Raw genomic sequence first — 26,676 nt, 5'->3', positions numbered from 1 at the left:
CAGAGGACTCAATCATGCTGGGAGTTTCACTGTACTGTCCCTCTAAAACATGCTACTTGTCTATAGTATAAGTAACATTTAATAACCACTATTTCCCATAAAAACAATATCCTTTCCACAAGAGTTTTTAATTTCAGTGTCTCTTAGGGTCAGCCTAAAGATTATCTCCTGATTGTAAACTTCTGGAACTGCCCAATCCAAATTAAACTCTTTTGGCATTATTTATCCTAATACCTTATGTAATTTCTTTACACTTAGTACCCCATGAAATTATTTCAAATTTTAAAAACTTATTTGTTGTCTTTCTCTTTTCCTTTACTTTGTAACCTGCATGAGAGAGCAGGGTTTGCCTATAATTTTTACTACTATATTTCTAGCATCTAGAGTAATCCTTGGAACATAATAAGAGCTATTTCGGTGAATAAATAAAAATACTGTAACCACTTTTCTGTTTGGGTCACGAAAGGGTCAGGGAATGATAATACAGTAGAGTTAAGAGACTTAAAATTATGCATATTGCATATATTTTTTTCAGAATTGGTTAAGGCATTATAAGTTTTCTTCATGTAAAGGAGCACTGCATTCTTGTTGTACTCTGCAAAGAACAAGTTCCAGACACTTAAAAAATCATAGTGTTTCAAAAATGTATTTGAAATATTAAAACATTTTGCAGTTATAAATACTTTAATTACACCAAATACTATCCAAGTGTAAAATATATGGTAAGAATCTATAAGTGGCCACATATCATTGGGCAAGTTGCACATTGTACAGCATGTGAGGTGCTACTGTTCACATCATAGACATTGTGGATTTTATACTTATTACAACATATTTCCAGGAGAGCATGTCTTAACTAACAAAAATCGATTTGTTATAATAGTCTATCAACAAATGAGAGAAAAGAACATTGAGGGAAGATCAGCTTTTTCTCACTCACACAGAGGTACCATAAAAACTAGGGCAGCTTTGAGGATCTAGAGCAAGAAGATGTCATGTATAAGGAAACTTACTAATCTCTGAACTCATCATTGAGTATATTAATTAAAAATAGTCTTGTACTATCCAGTATAATGCATTTATTTAATTATATTACCTTTTGCCACCATTACATGCTCATCTATGACAAGACTGAGAATTTCAGTAGACATGTTTTTGGTTCTGAGGCTCTATTTACCTACTTTAATAACTAATCTCCACAAAAAAGGAAGTGGCCCCCTATGATCTTGTTCCTAGTCAATAGCCCTGTCTCTACTGACCATAGTAAAGTTGATCCAAAATAAAAACCCAGTCCTAGGGTGGGGGACTAGTTCATAGAGTGAGGGGAGACACTGATCGAGCTTTTTGCTGTTGTTGTTCTTTACTTCCAATAATGTAAAACTGGGATTGTTAAAACAGGATTAGATATTAGGTGGTGTTAGGAAAATGGTATGGAGACATTTTCCATTAATGCCTAGAAAAAACAAAGAAAGCTATTCTGCAGAAAGAAAGATGAATGAAGCAGTACAGAAAGAGGTGTATGCGGTGAGAGAGATACAGAGATGGAAATTTACCATGGAAACTATTAGATTTCCAGTTCTAGTCCATCAAGCCTGGAAGTTCTACCTGTCCTTCAGTTCATGTATTCATTTAATAAAATATTGGGGTCTTATTTTTCCCTTACACCAATGAACATATATTCTGTTACTTATAACCAAATATAGACTGACTTTACTTCATTTCTTTGTATTCCACTTAATTCGAGTAGCTCTTGTTTCGATCAGAGCATTTGTCATAAAGTGCTGCAGTTCTAACTATTCAGTGCCAAGTTTAAAATGAGAGTATGTTTTTCCTGGTATGGGGAGATAATAATCTATAAAATGTCTACATAAAAATACCCCAAATTTTGAAAACAGTAAGGAATTCATTGACTATCAATAATTGTATACTTTTTTTTTTTTTAGAGGGAGAGAGAGAAAGCATGAGCAGGGGGAGGGGCCAAGGGAGAGGGAGAGAGAATCTTAAGCAGACCCCATGCCCAGCTTGGAGCCCAATGCAGGGCTCAATCTCACAACCCTGAGATCATGACCTGAGTTAAAATCAAGAGTTGGATGCTTAACTGATTGAGCCACCCAGGCACCCCAATTGTATACCATTTTCAATGAAGCAAGAAGAAGCAACCTTTCAAAAGGAGGGAAAAAAGCATTGAATCATCTAAATAAGTTATATAAAGCTCCTTCCATTGGGGATAAAATGAGTAATGAATAATTCATACTGGTTGATATACTAAAATAATTGTGAGTGCATTGGTGGATGCAATTTTGTTTCATAGGTGTTCTATTTGAGGAAGGCTAATGAGGCCTAAGAATACACAGGAGAGAACAAAAAACCCAACCTGAGATTTTTGGAAAACATTTTTGAAAAATCAATGCTTAAACTGAATTAGTAAGTAGAGGCAAATGGGGTAAGGAAGCCTATAAAATTAATAATAATAACAACAGTAACATCACTAGTAGTTAGTGGTAGTAGTGAGGCAAGATTGTTTAAAATGAAGTTCCAGGGTCGAGCTAAGGTAGTGGGAGTAGAGTGGCAGCCAACATGGTGAATCTCTCAGTGGAAGCTGGGAGTCAGAGAAAGCCATATGAATGTAGGGACAAATGAGGGACTAGAAAAGAGTATCATAAACAGACACACTGGTGTGTCTCAGAAATCAGAAAATAGAGCAACAGATCACAATGTAAGTTTGGGTCCAAGAACTAGTAACAGATGAAAGGTGTTGTTTACCAAACATGATAGGTGTTTCCCACAGTTCAAGATATAATTTAAGATAGACATTTTAAAAATACCAGGTATGCAACTCATGTTTCATTTTTTTAAAAAAATGTAATCAGTGATTTAATGAATATCATTGCTTAGGGAGAGAGTAATGTAGGTAATGTGGCAAATCCTGAATTAGGTATGTATCTCCCCATATTAGTCTTTTCAAAATTTCAGGAACTGAATCTTCCACTAATACCGTTTGGTGCCAATTATATGAATTATTAATAAAAATTCAAGGGAAACCTGGGTGGCTCTGTCAGATGAGTGTCTGACTCTTGGTTTCAGCTCAGATCATGATCTCAGGGTCATGGGAAGGAGCCCCCTGTTGTGATCTGTGCTCAGCAGGGGAGTCTGTTTGAGATTTTCTCCCTTTGCTCCTCCCCCACTCACATTCTCCTTCTCTCTGTCTCTTTTTCTCTCAAATAAATGAATAAATAAAATCTTTTAAAAAAGAATTCAAATTCTTAGGTTATTTTCAATAAAATTTTAAAATGTTACTTCTGTAAGATTATAAGTGTTTAGTGTACAAAAGGTATATAAGTATAGAAAGTATAAATTGATATTAGAATAAAATGTGACATATTCCTCTCCTCTCCTGCTCTTGAAATCAAATTAGTTATTAATTTTTAAATAAATATTTAAATAGTATTGTTGACTGTGAAAAAATATGCCAAGTATTTGTGTCTGTGGTGCTTCTTAATGAATCTCTAGCACCTAGAACTACGCTTGGGACACTCAATAGATATTTTCTGAGTGCATGAATATCACTAGATAGGTTTATACCACCTAGATTTAAAAACAAAACAAAACAAACCCCAAAAAACACCATTGGTTCAGTGGTAGAATTTCTTGCCTGCCGCAATTATCTTTTAAAGTTGTAAATGTTCAAGCTTCACATGAAAAACGATCACACTAATATAATGAAAATGATTTTGAAATTTTAAATTTAGATTTAATAGCTTGGTAAGAAAGTGAACCTGGATCTGATTACAGATTCTGCATCAGAACCATCTAGTCTGAGACATCAATTTAAAGCACAACAACTAACCTACTTAAATTAATTGAATTGTTAGAGCAAAGTGGAAAATTTCAACAGTCCTGAAAAAATGATGTGTAATTTCACAGGGAAAGACATTGTAAAAGTTAAAGTAGTTATTTTCTAATGTTTAATTGCAAATGTCAAGCTATTGAGCTAATTCTTAGGGTCTTCATTAAACCTGCTTCAAAACAAATAGTGAATATTAACAATCTTGGGACCAAAAAAGCAATATCATTGACTTCTTTATTTTAGAATTAGAGATATGTTCAGAAAATATGAATTATCCAGAATAACACAAATTCAAAACAGTTTGTTGCAAACAGACAAATTCGAATTATGTCTATTCTGCTAATCTTTCCAGTTCATCAAATACAGGATAAATTTTAAAAGTTCATTTAGCTCTGTCAAACCAGAAGGACCGATATGAATGAAGAAAATCGTTTAAAATATGTCAGTGTCTTCATAACAAATGATACCATGGAGTAGAAATTCTATATTGCAATAAACTGAACCAATTAGAGCTGTTTATATAGACACACTGTTGCTTTTCATGAAAAATATGGTGATGATTGTGGTGCTTAACCCTGGAGATACATATAAGAAGTGTTATGTACTTAAAGTGAAATTTAAGTGTTATGTACTTAAAGTGAGGATTCTTCCTTGCCTCTTCCAGCCTCTGTCTGATGGCCCTACCTAGGCATTTCTTGGCCTGTAGCAGGATCACTTCAGTCTCTGTCACCATCTTCACAAGACCATCTTTCTTCTCTTTATGTGTGTCTCTATAACTTACATGGCCTTCTCCGTGTGTGTGTGTGTGTATTTGTGTGTTTCTCGTCCTATATGGACACTAGTCATATTAGATTAGGGCTCATCCCGCTTAACTTGATTTTATCTACAAAGACCCTATTTCCAAAAATGTCACATTCTCGGGTACTGGGGATTAGGACTTCAACATATCTTTTATTATCATTATTATTATTATTTCTGAAATATAGCTGCTGATATTATGTTAGTTTCAGGAATGCAACATAGTGCTTTGACAATTCTATATGTTACTCATATAGTATATATATGTGTATATACACACACACACACACATACATATGTTACCATACATTATTACAATATTATTGATTATATTCCCTATGGTATACTTTTCATCTCAGTGACTTATTTATTTTGTAACTGGAAGTTTGTACCTCTTGATCTGCTTTACCTAATTTGCCCCCCCATCCCCCCATTCATCTCTGCTCTGGCAACTACCAATTCATTCTCTGTATTTAAGAGTCTGGTGTGTGTGTGTGTGTGTGTGTGTGTGTGTGTGTGTGTGTGTGGCTTTTGTTTGTTTGTTTTGTTTTTTACATTCCACATACAAGTGATATCATATATTCAATAATACATTAAAGGATCATTAGCCAAGATCAAGTGGGATTTATTCCCAGGATGCAAAGGTAGTTCAATATTAGCAAATCAATCAATGTGATACATCACATTAACAAGAGAAAGGATAAAAACCATATGGGATCAACCTATCTTTTTGGGAGACTCAATTTAACCCATAACAATTTCCCATTACTTATGATTTTGCAAAATATATTCTTTCCTCCAAAACCCAGAACTTACGATTTTGCAATATATATTCCTATCTCCTATTTCTGAAACATCCCTAACCTGTCTTTCCTGCTTTTTTGAACTGAGGTCCAACTAGGTGACTGAGCACTGGTTTATGAAATGATAGACAAAGGACTGCGTACCAATCCCAGTGCTGGCTGTGGAGATTTTATTTTGTTTTGTTTTATTTTATTTTATTTTATTTTTATTTTAAAGATTTTATTTATTTATTTGAGAGAGTGAGTGTGCGAGGGGAAGGGCAGGGGGAGAGGGAGAGAGAGAATCTCAAACATACTCCACAAAAGCTTGATCCTGATACAGGACTCAATATCACGATGCTGAGATCATGACCTCCTGAGTCAGAATCAAGAGTTCGGTACTTAACTGACTGAGTCATCCAGGTTCCCCTGGCTGTGGAGATTTTAGAGACCACATTTAAATATGTGGTTTCCATACAATGGAATTCACTTGGGTCACTGAATCACATTTAGGAGATGGTCTCCATGAATCTCAACATTGGAATTTGCACACATAAAAAAAAACCTATTGTTCAGCCAGTGAGATGCAGATGGACTACCTTGACTAACATGCACATATATAACAAGATTTTACTCTCAAATGTTCAGTATTAAATTACTTTACACAGTATCTAAAATATAGGACATAAAATAAAACTCAATTCCACACTTTAGGGTTTTTGCTATATTAATATAGCTAACTTTTTCTCAAGATTTAGTGTACATTTTTTATCCTAATTAGCAATAATTTTTAAAATGAAAAGAGGGGTGCCTGGATGACTCAGTCAGTTAAATGTCTGCCTTTAGCTCAGGTCCTGATCCCAGAGCCCTGCGTTGGGCTCCTTGTTTAGTGGGGAACCTGCTTCTCCCTCTCCTTCTGCCCTCCCCCTACTCGTGCACTCTCTCTGTCTCTCAAATAAATAGAATCTTTTTAAAAAATGAAAAGAAAACTTGTGATTAATAATTATGTCCCAAAGTCATTTTAATGCATTGTGATAGCAACCTAATTTGCATATTTATTAACATAAATGATATTTAAATATCTAAAAAGCAAAAGCACTACCAGACATCATTTCTGGCAATGGTCAATATCATTCTCTGTCTTATTTGTTAGAAGCTCCTATATATGTATGTGTCATAGAAACATGTTTAGACTAGTGTATCTGTATTCACATGTTCACTTATGCATTTACACAATGATTTAATGGATATTTTAGGGCCTGTTATGTTTAATACTTTGCTTGGAGTTAGGTGTAGCATAATGAAACAAACAGGCAAGTTCTAGCTTGAGCTAAGTTTACAGATCATAGGAGAGATGGGAAATAAAAAAAAAGATGTTACAGGTGTATAATTACACACTGCAAAAGTGTTATGAATGAAACACAGAGGAAGATGTGAAAGCATAGGAAGGGGATGTGAGTTAGCCTGGGCTGATCAGAGAATGTTTTCATGAGAAAGTGATGTCTTTCACTGAGCTTCTAATGCTGAGTAAGAATTCACTGAGCCAAGAGGTGAGGGTGGAAAGTGTTTTATGAAGAGGAAAGAAGCAGTCCAAAGGCCCTGGGAGGAACAAAATCAAAAACAAAAAACAAGATTAATCCTGGGGTGTAGAGAGCTTGTGAGAGAATGTGTGAAGTGAGACTGAAAAAAAGTAGGGGCCAAAACTGGCAGGAAGCTGCAGGTCATGTCAGGGATCCTGTTCCATATACTTACTAAGAGAGATAAATAATATAGTCATATTTGCAGTTTGAGAATAGAGTCCTGCCTACAATTTGGAAGGGGAAGAATTGGTTCAGAGAAATAATTCAGGAGACAGGTGTGGTATTATTTCAAGTAAGAGATATTTGTAGCTTGGACTAGAAATTTGGAAATGGAGAGAAATAGATGAATTTGACAAATATCTAGAATGTAGAGCATGCATACACTATGATATGGATGTGAAAGAAAACCATTTAACTATTTCCTCTATTGTATATTGCCTTCCCTTAGAACACCATTCCTGCCTAAGGGTATATTGGTGCCTACACATACTCCGGTACATCTGTTAGGGGGAGCAAGAAGTTTTATAGAGATAAGATAAAAATTGCCAATGAATAGTTGTGTAGTGTACTTTGGTGTCACCACTAAATTCTCTTTGGGTTATTCAGTCAATTCAATGTTCAAACCCCAAGAAGTGCTATTTCCTCTCTGTCAGTGTGTCTCCTTTTCCTTTATTCCCTCCGCATTTGAAATGAGAGGTCTAGATACACACTGTCTGGTTGGGGCAGGATCATTTGTGTGCTTTGCTCTCTTCTCTGTGCCTTCAGCAAGTTGTCCTTCCCTTTGCCCAGTCACTGAGGTCCCGAGACTGAAATGAAGTCTATTCTATGGAGAAATAAAACACTTGTCAGTAGTCTTGGATTATCTCAGATCTATCTAGATGATTTTCCTCCTGATCTCCTTGTGGTTTGGATTGTAAATAGGAAGCCAGAACACTTTTTTAGTACTCCTAAACATTTTTGTTTCTCCACATCACTTGCCCATCTCTCCCCCAATTCTCACCCACCCTCAGTACCCAGTCTATCCCATTTCTTCTAAGAAGGGATTTTGCCTACATCATATCATGCATTTCCGTATCATACATCCTTCCTGCAAAAGGCTTTATCAGAACAAAGTTTGTATTTTGTTCCTCCAAGTATACTTTATACTCGCCAAGCTTTATTCCTGGTATGTAAATATAAACTTTAGGAATTAGAAGGCCTTTGCTGATATCTATAATGCCTGGATTTCAAGATTAATATTTTACTACACACACGAAATAAATTCTAATATGAAAGTCAAAGTTAAGCAAAGAACCATCTGTTCTTGACTGTATCTGCCCTACACAGTATGCAAAGATTCAAAGCTGGAAAATGTGGGAGTCCATAATGGAATTATATCTACATGTAATAAAAAAAATTGAAATATGTTTAGTATCTTGGCATCTGTGTCTGGTTACATATTTTCCTCTCTAAGAATATCACTCTCTTCACAAGATGGCATCTGGGTACTTAGTAAAGTTTAGGTATTTTCAAGTAGATGGGGGAGTAAATCCATGGTTCATATGTTGAAATTCAGTGCTGGCTAGTTTAATGTCCTTTGCTCCAACACCATCATGATACTGAACACGAGTCAACTAATATGTGGCTGATTCATTTTCTTCTTCTTCTTCTTCTTCTTCTTCTTCTTCTTCTTCTTCTTCTTCTTCTTCTTCTTCTTCTTCCTCCTCCTCCTCCTCCTCCTCCTCCTCCTCCTCCTCCTCCTCCGCCTCCCCCTCATCCCCCTCCGCCTCCTCCTCCCCCTCCTCCCCCTCCCCCCTCCTCCCTCTCCCTCCTCCTCCCCCCTCTCCTCCCCTTCCTCCTCCTCCTCCCCTTCCCCCTCCTCCCCCTCCTCCTTCTCCCCCCCTTCTTCTCTTTTTTTTGTATCCAGTAAGCACTACTGACCATGCACCTTGCCATTATCTGTGAGCACATCTTGATGTTCATACCTTGTTCCCTTCTCAATTCTGCTCCACTCTCTTCTCAGCGTTTCAATTTTATACACATACTCTTCTAGGAATTTTGTCATTATGCAAACTACCATGATTAAAGGAGAGAGAAAAATCAGGGAAAGACATAAGGAGACACATAGAAAATATTTTGCCAATCTGAATATATTGCTAAAGTAATTCTGATATTAAGAACATTCTAGATCCTCTCAATAGAAGCAGAAAAAGCATTTGACAAAATATAGTGTCTCTTCTTGATAAAAACCCTCAGGAAAGTAGGGATAGAAGGAACATACCTCAACAACACAAAGGCCATATATGAAAGACCCATAGCTAATATCATCCTCAATGGGGAAATTCTGAAAGCTTTTCCCCTAAGGTCAGGAACATGACAGGGTGTCCACTCTCACCTCTGTTGTTCAATATAATACTGGAAGTCCTAGCCTCAGCAATCAGACAACAAAAAGAAATTAAAGGCATCCAGATCATCAAGGAAGAAGTCAAGCATTTACACTTCACAGATGGCATGAAAGATTCCACCAAAAACTTGCTAAAATTGATACATGGATACAGCAAAGTCACAGGATATAAAATCAATGTACATAAATCTGTTGCATTTCTATAGAGCAAAAATGAAGCAGCAGAAAGAGAAATCAAGGAATCGATCCCATTTACAATTGCATCAAAAACCATAAGATACCTAGGAATAAACCTAGCCAAAGAGGTAAAAGATCTGTACACTGAAAACTATAGAACACTTATGAAAGAAATGGAAGAAGACACAAAGATATGGAAAAACATTCCATGCTCATGGATTGGAAGAAGAATATTGTTAAAATGCCTATACTACCCAAAGCAATCTACACATTCAGTGCAATCCTGATCAAAATAACAGCAACATTTTTCACAGAACTAAAACAAACAATCCCAAAATTCGAATGGAACCAGGAAAGATAGTGAATAGCCAAAGTAATGTTGAAAAAGAAAAGCTAAGCAGGAGGCATCACAATCCCAGACTTCAAGCTGTATTACAAGGCTGTAATCATCAAGACAGTATGGTACTGGCACAAAAACAGACACATAGTTCAATGGGACAGAGTAGAAAACCCAGAAATTGACCCACAACTATATGGTCAACTAACCTTTGATAGAGCAGGAAAGAATATCCAATGGATAAAACTCTCTTCAACAAATGGTATTGGGAAAACTGGACAGCCACATGCAGAAGAATAAAACTAGATCACTTTCTTACACCATACACAAAAATAAATTCAAAATGGATTACAGACCTAAATGCGAGACAGAAAACCATCAAAATCCTAGAGGAGAAAACAAGGTAGCAACCTCTTTGACCTTGGTCACAGCAACTTCTTACTAGACATGTCTCTGCAGGTAAGGGAAACAAAAGCAAAAATGAACTATTGGGACCTCATCTAGATAAAAAGCTTCCGCACAGTGAAGGAAACAAACAAACAAAAAAACTAAAATGTAACCTTCAGAATGGGAGAAGATATTTGCAAATGATATATCAGATAAAGGGCTAGTATCCAGAATCTATAAAGAACTTATCAAAATCAACACCCATCAAATAAATGATCCATTTAGCAAATGAGCAGAAGACATGAACATTTTCCCAAAGAAGACATACAAATGGCTAACAGACTCATGAAAATATGCTCAACATCACTCCTCATCAGGGAAATACAAATCAAAACCACAATGAGATACCACTCACACCTGTCAGAATGGCTAAAACTAACAACTCAGGAAACAATAGATGTTGGCACGGATGCAGAGAAAGAGGAACTCTTGCGATGTGGGTGAATATGCAAATTGGTGCATCTACTCTGGAACACAGTATAGAGGTTCCTCAAAAAGTTAAAAATGGAACTACACTACTATCCAGCAACTGCACTACTAGGTATTTATCCAAAGGATACAAAAATGCTGATTTGAAGGGGCACACACACCCTAATGTTTATAGCAGCACTATCTAAAATAGCCAAATATGGAAAGAGCCCAAGTGTCCATGGACAGATGAATGGATAAAGAAGATGTGGTGTGTGTGTGTGTGTGTGTGTGTGTGTGTGTGTGTGTGTGTGTGTGTATACATATGAGATCAGTATATGATACCTAGGAATATCTTATATACAATATAATAGATAATTACTCAGCCATCCAAAAGAATGATATCTTGCCATCTGCAACAGTGTTGATAGAACTAGAGGGTATTATGCTAAGCGAAATAAGTAAGTCAGAGAGAGATAAATACCATATGATCACTCATATGTGGAATTTAAGAAACAAAACAGATGAACATAGAAGAAGGGTAGGAAAAATAAAATAAGATAAAAACAGAGAGGGAGGCAAACCAAAAGAGACTCTTAACTATAGAGAACAAACTGAGGGTTGCTGGAGGGGAGGAGTGTGGGGGATGTGCTTAACGGGTGATGGGCATTAGGGAGGGCACTTGTTGGGAAGAGACTGGGTGTTATAAGTAAGTGATAAATCACTAAATTTTACTCCTGAAATCAATGCTATGCTATATGTTAACTAATTTGAATTTTAAAAAAATATTCTAAATGTATTTTAAACATCTGACACACTTACACATATTTAACATATTCACTTATCATGTAAAAGACCACATATAATTATAGATTTTCTCAGGTAAAGGAATTTGAAAACGTTAAGTCTATCAGTTAAATTTATTCCATTATCTTATATTAAATACATTGACTAAAGGAGATCTTCATCTTGGGTATATATCCACAGAGGAAATAGTATTAGAAAAACTTGAGTGTATCCAAGAGAGAAACATTTACTCATTTCCTGTATTAGTGAAAGTGTACTGCACACACACACAGTTACACACACACAGAATAAATTACAAGCACTGATTTTGTTTTTCTTACTCTAACAATTTATAATCCAAGGATGATAACATTTTTAACTCTATTAACAATACACTGATGCTTCAAGTAAAACTTTATGTTGAAAATCACTAATATATTTTAAAATTAATAATGTGATAAATGACGATTATATTGACATATTCAATACATTTGACTTTCTGAAACATAATGCACTGATTGGGAAAAAAATAATCTAGACAGGCCTAAGAACTCTTTTTTGGGGCCATACCTATCATTTTAAGGCAGTATTTCGTACACAAATGCCTTAGACACTGAAAGAAATATATGGACAAAAGATTTTTAGGGCATTGGGAAAGAGAATTTCAATATTAGAATATAGAAACAATATTCACAAGAGGGAATTTTTGCAAGAAGGAAAACTATGCCAATTGGTATCACTTATTACAATATATAAATGTTAGCCCTTTGAGTTATGAATTTCTATCTGAATCAATAGGTCTGAATCTTTGAAATTTACTACTGTGATTCTTGCTTTTTTAATATTTATGTTCAAGTCCATACAGATTAAATGGGCCCATAAATCTTAATGTTACTTCTAAAGTAAGGTGTTTATCTCTCCACCACCACACCTACCCTCTCTTCCTTAGTATAGACACAGCTTAAGAGTTTTTTATTTCTTTGATAGAGTCAAGTGAAGGAAGTAAATGAATTAAATTGTAAAAGACTGTTATGGAGCACTAATGTTCAGAGACAACAGTGGGTATGAACATCATGTAGCTATCCAGCAGCTAAAAAGAATCTCGGTAAAGTAGACCCCAGCTGTGTTATTCCAGAAGCCCATTTTTTACTTAATAAACTTTAGAACAGGCAACAAAGCAATTAGTGGATTTATGAGATGAGAGAAAAAACTGCCAGGTAGATCAACCTTTAAATGTCTAAATTTGTAAAATGATATAAGCAAAAATATGATAAAAGGCAATTTCTCAATTAATGTTAACCTCTTATAAACATTTTTCAATGCTAACTTGCCTCTAGCCTAATTTATATGTAATTTAATAAAATATAACCAATGAAATCAAAGTATCTTAATGTAGGAAAGGGTGCTAGCTCACCCACCTACCACGCATCCTCCTAAATCAAGAATTCTATCTTCAATGGCATAAACATATAAGAATTTAACCTTTGTTTGAATAACTAAAAACCCAAACTCACTACTTCATAAAAAAAAAAAACGTTTCATTATTTGGCAGCATTGCTTTTTAATAAGTTATTATTATTAATGGCTTGAAGTGAGCACTCTTTAAACCCCTCCACAAAATTTTAAATTGCTCTGTGAGGCAAGGCAAAGTCTTATTTATTTTCATATGATAGACCTCTAGATATTTAGTGCAAGTCTGTGTTGGGGGAGGTGACATAAGGGATATTTCTTTTTCTTCTGTTTTCTAATACCAATATTCCCAATACCTTTAAAAACTCCTTCTATGAAATGAATATCATAGAAATCATGCTCATGAACTTTAACATTCATATACCTCTGTTAGTTTATTTCTAGAATACAAAGCCAATTTATTATGACAATTTACATGGACAATTATCTGTACTCTCGTCCATGAATATTTAATAATTAAGACTAAATTAAAGGACATTATCAACATCTTACCATGATTGGAAATATTCATATTAAGAGTTTGCTTTTGACCTCATTGATTAAAGAACAGCTAGTAATATTCTCACTTAAATGACATAGTTAATAGGTTGTAGATCTCCTACCTTGAACAATTTTTGTCTCCTTAGGTCATACTATTTTAAAAGTTGAAGTATATGTAATTGGCAGAAAGAATCAGATGACATAAAGTAGGAGATAAGTCATTAAATTATACAGATTGGATTTTTTTTTCTAATTGCAGTTCGGGACCTTAAACTTGCTCAATAGATAGATAGATGATAGATGATAGATGATGATAGATTAGATAGATGGATAGATAGATAGATAGATAAATAGATAGATAGATAGATAGATGATAGATAGATGATAGATAATATAGACAGAAAGAGATATTGTTTAAATTAATTAACATGACTTAATGTAAGGTTAGAAATAAATGAACAATGAATTGATTCAATAGTTCAGATTGAGTGTTCTGTCTACATTTTGTCCTACCATGAATCAGAGGGAACACATGTATGCAGCATTTCTTTTATGCCATAAGAGAGTGATAGAAAATTATCTATGTAGTTATAGATGTATAGGTACATACAGATATATCTATATAACATGTGTCTTTGTATTTATGTATGCATATCTATTATTGTGCTTATAAAGTATCATGCATGAACAGGAAATAAACTTCAAAAAATACTCAAAAGACAGAAAGAGGATGAGCTTACAATGACCAGAGACAACCAGATCTTAACACTTGATAGGAGTGTTTAATTGTGGTGATGGTTGGAGCGGGGGAACTTATACGTATGCTTCAAGCATATATTCAAAAGATTAAATAAACCCAGGGAGGTCCTTCATGTAATTATCAGGATGACTAATCATGAAACTTCACTAATAGAACCAGAAGATGTGGCCCCTTCCTCTTCTCTTTAAACCACATGTCCTCAGCTAAAGAAAGTAGCCATATTTGCACCTTCTCTCCATTCACCCCCATAACCCTCTCTCAAGAGTGGGGTTTGGGAGTAATTGAGGTAGGGCAAGTATTCCAATAATGAGTAATGTCTAGGAAGAATGTGGAACCCTGAAACTCAGAAGTCACCTGCACACCATAAAAAGCAGCATACCCCATCCTACCCCACATCAGTGGAGGTATTTCTGGAATCACTATCTGCAACTGATTGACAAGGGAGACAAACAGGGATTCTCACACCAATGAAACATCACTTGTCATCTGAGCATACAACCAGACATCACCAAACATTTCAGAAAAATCAACATCACTTAAAAGACAAAATCTCAACCTAATTTTAAGGAAACAAGATGACAAAAAAGAGTAGTAAATAAAGATAATTAATGTCCAAACTTGTAAAATATGGATCTTAAGAATTTAAAATATGAGCATCAATATTTAAAACTTAAAATGGTCTGAATCTTGCTTGAGTCCCAATTCAAACCAAAAAACCATAGCAACCCTGGTTGATTTGAATACTCATTGAATATGTGATAGTATTGTTTATATTTTGCTTGATAATGGTATTCAATTTATTTTTTTTACTGAAATATAATTGACAGATAGTATTATACTAGTTTCAAGTGTATAACATAATGATTTGATATTTGTATATATCGTGAAATGATCACCGTAAGTTTAGTTTACACCCATCACCACACATAGTTAGAATTTTTTCTTGTGTTGAGAACTTTTAGGATTTATTCTCTTAGCCACTTTCAAATATGCAATACAATATTATTAATATAGTTTCCATGCTGTGCATTACATCCCCAGGACTTATTTATTTTACAACTGGAATTTTGTACCTTTTGATCCCTTCACTAAGTTTGCCCATTCCCCAACATCCTGTCTCTGGTAACCACCAAACTATTCTGTGTATCTATGAGCTTGTTTTTTTTCTTTTTTTTCACTTAGATTCCACAGATGAGTGAGATCTTATGGTATTTGTCTTTCTCTGTCTGACTTATTTGACTTAGCTGATGTCCTCAAGTTCCATCCGTGTTGTCATAAATGGCAAGATTTCATTCTTCTTTGTAACTGAATAATATTCCGTTGTAAATATATACCACATTTTTTTATCCATTCATCCATTAATGGACACAGGTTTTTTTTTCCATATCTTAGTTATTGTAAATAATACTGCATTGAACATCAGGGTGCATATATCTTTTTAAGTTAGCGTTTTCTCTTTCTTTGGATAAATATCGAGAAGTACTGGATCATATGATAGTTCTATTTTTAGTTTTTGAGGAAACTCCATATTATTTTCCATAGTGGCTGCAACAATTTGCGTTCCTATCAACACTGTATGAGGGTTCCCTTTTTTTCACATCCTCACCAACACTTGTTATTTCTTGTTTTTTTCATAATAACCATTCTAACAGGTATGAGGTGATATCTCATTATGGTTTTGATTTGCATTTCTCTGATGATTAATGATATTGAGCATCTTTTCATGTACCTGTTGGCCATGTGTATGTCTTCTTTGAAATAATGCCTTGTAGATCTTCTGTCCATTTTTAAATTGGATTGAGTTTTTTTGCTCTTAAGTTGTATGAGTTCTTTATATATTTTAGATATTAACTCCTTATCAGACATATGATTTGCAAACATTTTCTCCCATTCAGTGTGTTGCCTTTAATTTTGTTGATAGTTTCCTTTGCTGTGCAGAAACATTTTAGTTTATTAGTCCCACTTGTTTATTTTTAAATTTGGTATCAGGTCCAAACAAATCATCTCAAGACTGGGGTGCCTGAGTGGCACAGTCAGTTAAGCCTCCAACTCTTGGTTTTGGCTCAGGTTGTGATCTCAGGGTCATGATGTCAGGGTCACGATCTCCGGTTGTGAGAGCAAGCCCCGAGTAGGGCTCTGGGCTCAGTGCAGAGTCTTCTTGGATTCTCTCTCCTTCTGCACTCCGCCCCCCCACCAAAGAAATAAATCTTAAAAAAAAAATGTCATTGCCAAGACCAATGTCAAGGAGTTTACTGACTATGTTTTCTTTTAAGAGTTTTATAGTTTCAGGTGTATTCACTTCTTATACTTAAAAAAATCTTATTCTTTAGATGTACATTAATAGATAATTGTACATGAAATAATATAATGTCTGGGATTTCCTTCAAAATAATCCACAGGAGAGTAGGTGAATAATGTAAAGGTAAGTAGATGTGAAAAAAGATCCAGGAATAGGATAATGAAATTCAGGTGATGGGTACATGAGACCTTATTATACCACTCTCTCTATCTTTGCATATGCTTTCAATTGGCAGGAAAGCAGACAATACAAAGATAGGGGACAATTTAATGAGTTAGACAGATAATTTGAAAAAATTAGATTAATTTGGTAGTGTATGCTCTAAAAGTTCAGCTGTGAATAGTGAAACACCCATAATTTATAACTGACTGACGTTCTAAGAGGAGGGAATAAAATATATATGAAAAAAATACAACATTGTGCTGAAGAAAAACTCATATTTTCTGAACACACCACTGAATTAAAATGAAATGAACACAAAAAGAAAGCAAGATACAAAAAGTCCAGTTAGGTACATTGTCCAAGAATTTAACATCACAGAGGATAAATAAGAAATTCAATAATATTTTAAATGAAATGAAATAGATTAGCAGCTTTGCAAGCAAAATATATCTATGTGCCTATAAACATAAACTTGTTTTCTTAGCAATCACAGTGCATGCTGAAGGCAGAGTAACAAGAACCTAAGGGAACTTTGTGTAACAGCTAGACCACACCATTAGTATAGGAAGGTAGATGGCAGTGATATAATTCCAGCCTGGAATGGAAGAAAAAGAAGAAAAAAAAAAAAAAAGACTGAATGAGATGGTGGGACTTGGGGAAAAGCAGATTCTAGGGCAGAGGAGAATTACAACAACCACAAACAAAAGCAAAAACAAAACAAAACAAAAACAAGAAGAGTATTGCTGACATTTTCTGTCACTAGGGATAACAGTTGATTGAGTCATCCATTTAATTATTTTTCTACCCCATTTATTGTGGCTCTAACATGCCAAACACATGCCTTGGAGGCTTTTCACTTGCCTTTCTTCTGCCCTGATGACTATTGCTCTGGTAACTGCGAGCCTCCCTCCCGCCCTCCCACCTCTTTATTCGGGCCTCTTCTCAAATGTCATTTGATCAGAGAGACTTTTTCTAACCATATTATCTAAAATAATTGTTGCAGCTCCCCCAACATTCTCTAGTTCTTCACTTACTTCATTTTCCTACATAATAATTAAATCCCCATGACATGGTTTACTTATTTATTTGCCTGTTTGTCTTTTCCCACTAGGAAGTAAACTCCACTAAAGCATCTAGAACGGGGTTTGACACTAGCGTGAAACAGAAACATTATAAATTATTTAATGTCTTGGAGAGGAAAGAGCTGAGACCCCCCACCAATGCTTCTTTGGGAAATGGTGGTTACTTGCTAATGTACAAAAGCAGAAAATCATACAGGAAAAATATGTTATTTATATCTTCTTTAAGTGCTAAGGAAAGAAGAGGAACAAAAATGACATATGAAATTCAATAACAAATGCTTTTCACTGGATTTAACATTGTGTCTCTAAATATATTTCTTACAAACTAAATTAATGAAATAAATTCAATTCTGTTTGTATTTTATCAAAGAAAATCTTATTTTCAAAATGCCTACCTCTTGTTTTTAACATACTCAGATGACATTTCAGCAATGTGACTGCAGATTGCAAATAACCAAAATTATATATTCTTTAAATATTGTGATCTTAAATAAATATAAGAATTCACAAAGTGGGATCCTTGGTGACAACCTCAGGCACTGAGTTAAATATTTATTATGAGAAGGATTTCTATGTGCTAATAAATGCTTTCTCCCTAGGTTTCTCTTTTTGATATGTATTCTCCCTTATTTAGTGATGAATTCTTATTGTTTTAGCACAATATATTTGGAATCTCTTCTATTACCCAAAAGATTGCCATTTGGGTACCTCAGACAGACGATAGGGCTATTACCTGTCAGAGGCATTTTCAGACTCCTCTAGTCTGGGAGAGTGACAGTGTTTGAACCTTCACCATCTGGCCACTCACTTCCCCAAGTGATTCTTGGTGCAGGTCATATAAAGCGAATATGGATAATATTAAAATTTGGTAATATTTTCAATAGTAAATGAAACTTTGCACATTCTTCACAATCACTCTCAAGATTCACCCTCATAACTATGATCAATGAACAAAACTTCTAATAACATAAATCTTATCACATGTCACCATTAATTAATGTAATAACCTGCTATTAAAAACTCTATTGTTAAGTGCATGATTATTCTTTAAAGTCAACTTCAAAATATCCAATTTTTCCTTATAACTTATGGACATCAAAGCATTATCTTAATATTTAAATAGCAGTAATATTTTCCATCTGTAATACCTGATTTTCATAATTTATTAACTAAAAGTTTCATACTTTATATATTAAATAGTAGCACATTTATGGTGAACCACTTCAACTGAGATAAAGGATGTAGAAAGACAGGTTAATATTTGTTGAGTATCTTTTGTATGATAAAAGATGTAATTTAATTTATTTTCCCCAAAATCATTTTACAGATTAGGAAACAGGGTCTCTGAGAGGTTTTGAAAAAATTTCAGGCTGACAGAGTTAATAAGTGCCAGTGTTGGAATTCAAAACCAGGTCTGGCTGCTCCAAGAGTAAGCTCTATCTGTGTTATTTTACTTTGGATAGATTTTGATCATGCTCCTCAAAAATAGTCAAGATTGACGATCCATCAGTGTATCTCTCCTCTTGACTTTTCTTGTTCCCTTTGTTATCTGTTTCTACTTTCTGGACTTTCCCCAATTTGATTCTTTTCAATATGATGTTTTGAAAGAATCCCAAATCATAGATATCACAGTTTTATAAAAATATGCAGATATTTTGTTTTTCATTCTACACATTTTAAAAAATGCCATTTTTGACTTATGGAGAGTTTCTATTTTTTATGAATCTTATTTTTTTCTCCAAGCTAATATTTATTGTAGATCCTATAAAAGAAAGTAGATATTTGGACAACATTAAATGTTTTGTTAAGTTAATTTTCAGGAATTCTTATGTATTTACAATCATACTTTACTCAGAACCTTGTGACTTTCTGAAGTTAAATCATAGGATAAAATGGATTAACTATACTTAATGTTAGAAAAATCACAAGCTTTGCGCTCAGGAAGTGCAAATTGCAGGTGAAATGCAGAATACTAGATGAGCAGAAGACAATAAAAGTGAGTTAATCTTCAAGGTACTTGGAGCTAGACTGGTGAAAGAGTAAAATTGTAGAAACCACCCAAGTACAGTTTCTGGGGTACATGTCAATAGACCTTCTATACTGATAACATTAAGTTTAAAATCTATAGTTTTACTTGGGATACAGTGTTGTTGGTTATGAATATTTCACCTCAATATTTTCAGGCAGGGATCCATGTGCTATGGCATTTTCAAAAGATCTATATCTGAATTCTGAAAATGCTAGAGACTAATAAAAATTTGTATAGGTTACATCATTGTTTTAACCTTTAGGTTAATAATCTAAAAAAGTACTAACCACCTCAAAGCTGTATCGAGAGCTTGCAGGGAACAAAACTCCTGAGAGCAAACCCGAGCAGCTTGCTTAGCCCGGACCAACAAGGGCGGGGCAATTCTGCCTCCAGCAAAGACATTTGGGAACCACGGCAACAGACCCCTCCCCCAGAAGATCAGCACGATCAGCCAGCAAGCCAAGACCAAGTTTACCGATCAAGGAGAACGGGAGAACTCCAGTGCTAGGGGAATACTGCCCATAGAATTCATGGCTTTTTTACCATGATTCATTAGTTTTTCAAAGTTAATTTTTTTAACTGTTTTTTTTTTGAATATTTCGTTTTGCCTTTTTCAACCAACATCTTATCAATCCCTTTAAAAAAAAACAACATTTTTTATTTTTCATTTTTAGAGTCATATTTTATCCCTTCATAGTAGTTACCCTTATTTTTGGCATATATATATATATAAGTTGTTCTCTCTTTAAAATTTTGATACACAGTTTCTTCTAACAGATCAAAATATACCCTAAATCACTAGTGTATGGCTTTGTTCTAGTCTCCTGCCTGATCACAGTCTCTCCCTTTTATTTTTTTTTAAATCTTCTTCTTTCTTCTTTCAAACAACTTCTTATCTTATCAATTCCGTTTATTAAAACCTTTTATAATTTTCATCTTTACAGTCATTTTCCATCCCTTCATTGTATCAACCCTTATTTTGTACATATTTAAGTCTTTCTTCCTTTAAAATTTTAGCAGGCACTTTCTTCTAACAGAACAAAATACACCTAAAATCTAGTGTGTGGCACTGATCTATGCACTAGCCTGATCATGTTTGATCATATTCTGTTTTTTTTTTTTTTGGTTTTGTTCTGTTTTTGTTTGTTTTTTTCTTTTTCTTTTTTTTTCCTCTTTCTTTTTTCTTTCTTTCCCTTTCTTTTCCTCTGGTTTCAGGTCTTTTCTGATTTGTATAGAGTATATTTGCTGGGGATGTTGTTAACCTGTTAGCATTTTGTTCTCTCATTCATCTATTCTCCTCTGGACAAAATGACAAGACGAAAAAATCACCTCACCAAAAAGAACAAGAGGTAGTACCGTCTGCCAGGGACCTACTCAATATGGACATTAGTACGGTGTCGGACCTAGAGTTCAGAATCATGACTTTCAAGATACTAGCTGGGCTTGAAAAAGGCAGGGAAGTTTTTAGAGAAACACTTTCTGGAGAAATAAAAGAACTAAAATCTAACCAAGTCGAAATCAAAAAGCCTATTAATGAGGTGCAATAAAAAATGGGGGCACTAACTGCTAGGATAAATGAGGCAGAAGAGAGAATCAGCGATATAGAAGACAAACTGATGGAAAATAAAGAGGCTGAGAAGAAGAGAGATAAACAACTACAGGATCACGAGGGCAGAGTTCGAGAGATAAGCCATACAATAAGATGAAAAAACATTAGAATAATTGGGATCCCAGAAGAAGAAGAAAGAGAGAGAGGGGCAGAAGGTATATTGGAGCAAATTATAGCAGAGAACTTCCCTAATGTGGGGAAGGAAACAGGCATCAAAATCCAGGAGGCACAGAGAACCCCTCTCAAAATCAATAAAAATAGATCAACACCCCGACATCTAATACTAAAACTTACGAGTCTCAGAGACAAAGGGAAAATCTTGAAAGCAGCTCGGGAGAAGAGATATGTAACCTACAATGGTAGAAACAATAGATTGGCAACAGACCTATCCACAGAGACCTGGCAGGCCAGAAAGGACTGGCATGATATCTTCAGAACACTAAACGAGAAAAATATGCAGCCAAGAATACTATATCCAGCTAGGCTGTCATTCAAAATAGAAGGAGAGAGAAAAAGCTTCCAGGACAAACAAAAACTAAAAGAATTTGCAAACACAAAACCAGCCCTAAAAGAAATATTGAAAGGGGTCCTCTAAGCAAAGAGAGAGTCTAAAAGCAGCATAGATCAGAAAGGAACACAGGCAATATACAGTCACAGTCACCTTACAGGCAATACAATGGCACTAAATTCATATCTTTCAATAGTTACCCTGAATGTAAATGGGCTAAATGCCCCAATCAAAAGACACAGGCTATCAGATTGGATTAAAAAACAAGATCCATCAGTATGCTGTCTGCAAGAGACTCATTTTAGACCCAAAGACACCCCCACATTGAAAGTGAGGGGGTGGAAAACCATTTACCATGCTAATGGACACCAAAAGAAAGCTGGGGTGGCAATTCTTATATCAGACAAATTAGATTTTAAAACAAAGATTGTAATAAGAGATGAAGAAGGATACTATATCTTACTTAAAGGGTCTATCCAACAAGAAGATCTAACAATTGTAAATATCTATGCCCCTAACATGGGAGCAGCCAATTATATAAGGCAATTAATAACAAAAGCAAAGAAACACATTGAAAACAATACAATAATAGTGGGGGACTTTAACACCCTTCTGACTGAAATGGACAGATCATCTAAGCAAAAGATCAACAAGGAAATAAAGACTTTAAATGAAACACTGGACCAAATGGACTTTACAGACATACTCAGAACATTCCATCTCAAAGCAACGGAATACATTTTCTTCTCTAATGCCCACGGAACATTCTCCAGAATTGATCACATCCTAGGTCACAAATCAGGTCTCAACCAATACCAAATAACTGGGATTAATCCCTGCATATTTTCAGACCACAATGCCTTGAAACTAGAACTCCATCACAAGAGGAAAGTCGGAAAGAACTCAAATACATGGAGGCTAAAGAGCATCCTACTAAAGAATGAATGGGTCAACCAGGAAATTAAAGAATTAAAAAAAATCATGGAAACCAATGAAAATGAAAACACAACTGTTCAAAATCTTTGGCATACAGCAAAGGCAACCCTAAGAGGAAAGTACATAGCAATACAAGCCTTTCTCAAGAAACAAGATATGTCCCAAATACACAACCTAACCCTACACCTAAAGGAGCTAGAGACAGAATAAAGCCTAAACCCAGCAGGAGAAGAGAAATAATAAAGATCAGAGCAGAAATCAATGAAATAGAAACCAAAAGAAGAGTAGAACAGATCAACGAAACTAGGAGCTGGTTCTTTGAAAGATTTAACAAGATTGATAAACCCCTGGCCAGACTTATCAAAAACAGAAGAGAAATGACCCAAATCAACAAAATCATGCATGAAAGAGGAGAGATCACAACCAACACCAAAGAAATACAAACAATTATAAGAACATATTGTGAGCAACTCTATGCCAGCAAATTAGATAACCTGGAAGAAATGGGTGCATTCCTAGAGATGTATCAACTACCAAAATTGAACCAGGAAGAAATAGAAAACCTGAACAGACCTATAACTGCTAAGGAAATGGAAGCAGTCATCAAAAATCTCCCAACAAACAAAAGCCCAGGGCCACATGGCTTCCCAGGGGAATTCTATCAAACATTTAAAGAAGAATTAATACCTATTCTCCTGAAACTGTTCCAAAAAATAGAAATGGAAGGAAAACTTCCAAACTCATTTTATGAGGCCACCATTACCTTGATCCCAAAACAAGAGAAAGACCCCATCAAAAAGGAGAATTACAGACCAATATCCTTGATGAACATGGATGCAAAAATTCTCACCAAAATACTAGCCAAGAGGATCCAACAGTAGAATAAAAGGATTATTCACCACGACCAAATGGGATTTATCCCTGGGCTGCAAGTTTGGTTCAACATCAGCAAATCAGTCAACGTGATACAATACATTAACAAAAGAAAGAACAAGAATCATATGATCCTCTCAATAGATGCAGAAAAAGCATTTGACAAAGTACAGCATCCTTTCTTGATCCAACTCTTCAGAGTATAGGGATAGAGGGTACATACCTCAATATCATAAAAGCCATCTATGAAAAACCTACAGCAAATATCATTCTCAATGGGGAAAAGCTGAGAGCTTTTCCCCTAAGGTTAGGAACGTGGCAGGGATGTCCACTATCATCACTGCTATTCAACATAGTATTAGAAGTCCTAGCCACAGGAATCAGACAACAAAAAGAAATGAAAGGCATCCAAATCGGCAAAGAGAAAGTCAAGCTCTCACTCTTTGCAGATGATACGATACTGTATGTGGAAAACCCAAAAGACTCCACCCCAAAACTGCTAGAACTCATACAGGAATTCAGTAAAGTAGCAGGATATAAAATCAATGCACAGAAATCAGTGGCATTCTTATACACCAACAACAAGGTAGAAGAAAGAGAAATCAAGGAGTCGATCCCATTTACAATTGCACCCAAATCCATAAGATACCTAGGAATAAACTTAACCAAAAAGGCAAAGGATCTGTACTCAGAAAACTATAAAATACTCATGAAAGAAATTGAAGAAGACACAAAGAAATGGAAAAACGTTCCATGCTCATGGATTGGAAGAACAAACATTGTGAAGATGTCAATGCTACCTAGAGCAATCTACACATTCAATGCAATCCCCATCAAAATACCATCCACTTTTTCCAAAGAAATGGAACAAATAATCCTAAAATTTGTATGGAACCAGAAGAGACCCCGCATAGCCAGAGGAGTATTGAAAAAGAAAAGCAAACCTGGCGGCATCACAATTCCAGACTTCCAGCTCTACTACAAAGCTGTCATCATCAACACAGTATGGTACTGGCACAAAAACAGACACATAGATCAATGGAACAGAATAGAGAGCTCAGAAATGGACCCTCAACTCTATGGTCAACTCATCTTTGACAAAGCAGGGAAAGAATGTCCAATGGAAAAAAGACAGTCTCTTCAACAAACGGTGTTGGGAAAATTGGACAGCCACATGCAGAAGAATGAAACTGGACCACTTCCTTACACCACACACAAAAATAGACTCCAAATGGTTGAAAGACCTAAACGTGAGACAAGAGTCCATCAAAATCCTAAAGAAGAACACAGGCAGCAACCTCTTCGATCTCAGTCGCAGCAACTTCTCCTAGAAACATCGCCAAAGGCAAGGGAAACAAGGGCAAAAATGAACTATTGGGATTTCATCAAGATAAAAAGCTTTTACACAGCAAAAGAAACAGTCAACAAAACCAAAGACAACCGACAGAATGGGAGAAAATATTTGCAAATGACATATCAGATTAAGGGCTAGTATCCAAAATCTATAAAGAAGTTATCAAACTCAACACCCAAAGAACAAATAATCTAATCAAGAAATGGACAGAAGCCAGGAACAGACATTTTTCCAAAGAAGACATCCAAATGGCCAACAGACACATGAAAAAGTGCTCAACATCGCTCGGCACCAGGGAAATCCAAATCAAAACCTCAATGAGATACCACCTCACACCAGTCAGAATGGCTGAAATTAACAAGTCAGGAAACGACAGATGTTGGCGGGGATGCGGAGAAAGGCGAACCCTCCTACACTGTTGGTGGGAATGCAAGCTGGTGCAACCACTCTGGAAAACAGTATGGAGGTTCCTCAAACAGTTGAAAATAGAGTTAGCCTACGATCCAGCGATTGCACTACTGGGTATTTAACCCAAAGATACAAATGTAGGGATCCAAAGGAGTATGTGCAGCCCAATGTTTATAGCAGCAATGTCCACAATAGCCAAATTGTGGAAAGAGCCAAGATGTGCATCGACAGATGAATGGATAAAGAAGATGTGGTATGTATACACAATGGAATATTATGCAGCCATCCAAAGGAATGAGATCTTGCCATTTGCAATGACATTGATGGAACTGGAGGGTGTTATGCTGAGTGACATAATTCAATCAGAGAAAGACATGTATCATATGACCTCACTGATATGAGGAATTTTTAACCTCAGGAAACACCTGAGGTTTGCTGGAGTGGTGGGGCGGTGGGAGGGATGGGGTGGCTGGGTGATAGACATTGGGGAGGGTATGTGCTATGGTGAGCGCTGTGAATTGTGCAAGACTGTTGAATCACAGATCTGTACTTCTGAAACAAATAATGCAATATATGTTAAGAAAAAAAAAGAAGAAGAAGAAGATAGCAGGAGGGGAAGAATGTAAGGGAGTAAGTCAGAGGGGGAGACAAACCATGAGAGACGATGGACTCTGAAAAACAAACTGAGGTTTCTAGAGGGGAGGGGGGTGGGGGGATGGGTTAGCCTGGTGATGGGTATTAAAGAGGGCACGTTCTGCGTGGAGCACTGGGTGTTACGCATAAACAATGAATCATGGAACACTACATCAAAAACTAATGATGTAATGTATGGTGATTAACATAACAATAAAAAAATTAAAAAAATAAAAAAGTACTAACCACCTGTTCTGTGTTTCAAAATTACTTCTTCCCACAATATCTTTTCAATTCAATTAATATGCCAAGCTGTCTCCTCACCCAAACACCCAGGATGTTTGCATCTAACATTTCTTTTTCTTCTTGCTTTCCCTATAATTTGCTTTCCCTTGTCCATCAGATCTCAGTTTTACTATCAGAGTGTAGAGGCCTGTTTTCTTCTTGAGAACCAACATGATATATAAAGTGAGAAAACATGTGAAAGTGTTTTAAAAATAGAAAACCCAGCACTGGAATTACATCATT

This window comes from Eumetopias jubatus, unplaced genomic scaffold, assembly GCF_037043125.1.
Source record: "Eumetopias jubatus isolate StellerSeaLion01/CBP00866 unplaced genomic scaffold, mEumJub1_p1.0 scaffold_3, whole genome shotgun sequence".
Taxonomy (NCBI): domain Eukaryota; kingdom Metazoa; phylum Chordata; class Mammalia; order Carnivora; family Otariidae; genus Eumetopias; species Eumetopias jubatus.
Note: the sequence above shows the minus strand (reverse complement) of the source record.